Genomic DNA, 2,895 nt, shown 5'->3' with positions numbered 1-2,895 from the left:
CAATCCTCCCAAGATACCAATTTTTTATCATTAGAGAAATTTCGCAGTGCAAGAAAAAGATGATAATCGGTTGGTGCCAAGTCCGGACCGTATGGCGGATGCATTAAAACTTCCCAACCAAGATCCCCAAGTTTCTGGCGAGTCACTGTAGATGTGTGTGTTTTCTGGTCGTTTCTGGTCAATGTTAATGGTTTGAAACAGTTTTGACATTTTCGACGACCGGCCTACCTGCGCGAGTTGCATCATTCGCATCAAAAATACCTCCATGTTTGCCTTTGTCAAAGTGAAACGTAAAATGTACTGAATTTTCTCTTAGTTCATTTCCCTGTAACTCACAACTGAATGCACCAAACAAAAAACAGCAAAATATTTTGTATACCCTTCACCACACTGTGGTACATGACATTGTGTCTTTGTGCATATGCTTGTAATAGACAAAAGGAAACGATATAGACACATGATTCCTTTTGAGAATATGATTAGAATCACTTTTTGAGTCGATTTATGCATGACCGTCCGTCCGTCCGTCTGTCTGTCCATGTTAAATTATAAACAAAGTACAGATCGCATTTATGACCAGAATTGGATGAAATTTAGCACAGCTCATTTATTTGGCTGAAGGAGAACTCCTGTTGAAATTGGGTAAAATCTGTTCATATTTAGATATAGCTCCCACATATATTTTCGTACGTTTTAAGGTAAATGGTGCACCAAAGTAACTATATAAGCTCCCACATATACATATATATTCATCCGATTTTATATAAATGGTGCACCAAACTCCTAATGTTTGTCCGATTAACACGAAATATTGCACTACGTATCAAATTGAGGCTTGAATGACATTATTGCGTTTTGTTGAAATTGGTGCAGATGCAGCTATATGCATTTTTGACGAGTGTCTGAATGAAATTAAATGTTTAACAGTGCGGTGTACCGAATAGCGTGTATAAATTTTGATGTAAATCAATTTGCATAAATTTCTCCCATGGTACGCAGACGACTCTAAATCTGCCCGAATGAAATTAAATTTAGCATAGCTTGCAGAAAGACATGAGTATGTCCCTTCGAGGGAACATTGACCTGCAATTGTAAGGATACATATGTACAATACACCCAAAGTGGTGAATGGTATCATATAGTCGGCCCAGTCCGACGTTACTACTTTCCTTACTGGTTTTTACTGCAAAATGTCACCCTTCAAACGATATTGATATTGATTTCAATTTATACGAAAATGAAATTTTTACCCTTTGCCAAAAAAAACTTTATGCGACTTATCCCAAAAAAGTGTGGAACTGACAGCCAAGATTTTTGATGGGCCTTATTGAAGTATGTTTTTGGACATCAGATTATGTGCATCTGTGTAAGGGTTATGTACTTAGTTACAAGTTATTCAATTTTTGATTGTAGTTCTCCCCCAATAGACAAGAAATAACAAGTTTCAAAAGTTTGCTATCCTCCAGTTCTTTCCATTGTATGTTTTGCCCAATTTGCCTTTTAATACATTTGATTTTAATTTGCCCATTCATTCACAGTCTCCCTGGAGAATTATTAAATATAGAGTTAAATAAAGGGTTATATATATTTTATAAAAATTGATAGTGTCTTACAATTGTTTCGAGAGCAAAAGCCATAATTATTCCAATTGATGCATTACATTGTTTCAATTCATAAGTTATGCCACCTGCATTCGTGCTCACTGGAAGTTCAATAAAGGTTGTCAATGAAATAAGTCAACGTTTACGGATTCTGAAAAATATGAATTTGTTTCAACTCAACATGTTGCTGTTACTACTATTGATTATAATATGGTGTCTACGAATGATTGACTGCATTGCAGAGAACCAGCTTCAGCTTGTCCCGATGGTCAATGAAATTAATGAAAGATTAAAACTGAAGTGGAATTTATTTGTATGTGATGAAATTACCAGGGATTTTGATGAACTTTTAAAAATCATAAAGCTACCAAAGATATTGGCAAGTGTGGAGAAGACAATTGATTTACCCAATATTACTCTTTGGCATAGCCATAGTTTACTGGCAATTGTCAATGTTGCCACAAGTGATGTGAAACAACTCAGTTTGAGGGTTAATAGTCTTTTGCCTTACATCCATTTCACGCACATAATTTGGATATATACTAACGCATCGCTCAGTGACTTACATACATCTGCGGAATCTCATTGGCACTGGGGATTTATTAATAGTTTATATTCCACAAATGGTACCCTATATACATATAATCCAGGACCAGAGCTAAGTATTGAACTAGTTTCTTCTATCCGCGAATACTGCGAAAGGAAACCAATTGCAGATTTTAAAGGTTATCCTCTAAAAACAACTGTGTTGCGTAATGCCCCTGAAAGCTACCGTTATACTGATCGAAATGGTAATATTGTGGAAACTGGAAAATATTGGAAACTTTTGGAAATATTTATTGAGAAATATAATTTTCGAATTGAAAAGTTCAATTACCCATATGGCTCTTTCGACATTGATTTCTTGGTTAACGCAGTGCGATCACGAGAAATTGACATTCTTCCTACAACATTACAGCAATTAGACTATATGGATCGTGGCATTGTGGTATACAATAGAAATTATTATGTTATGGTACCGTCACCCGACCAGTGTCAATGATGGAATACTTTCATCTGCCATTTAAGCCAAATCTTTGGGTATTTGGATGTTTTCTTTCGATGTTAACATCTGCGGTCTTATATTATTTAATCTCAAGCACACATCCCACTCAAGCTGATTTCTGTCGAACATTTTTATATGTTGAAAGTTGGTCTCTATATCAGAGTAATTTCAAATTTAATACGAAAAACAATATTCATAGAAGTCTCATGTTTGGATTGACAATCTATGGGTTTGTTAAATATAATTTCT

This window comes from Musca vetustissima, unplaced genomic scaffold, assembly GCF_032173495.1.
Source record: "Musca vetustissima isolate MV318-11 ecotype Yass unplaced genomic scaffold, APGP_CSIRO_Mvet_v1 utg426, whole genome shotgun sequence".
Taxonomy (NCBI): domain Eukaryota; kingdom Metazoa; phylum Arthropoda; class Insecta; order Diptera; family Muscidae; genus Musca; species Musca vetustissima.
The sequence above is the reverse complement of the archived record's forward strand: the minus strand, read 5'-3'. Positions refer to the sequence as shown.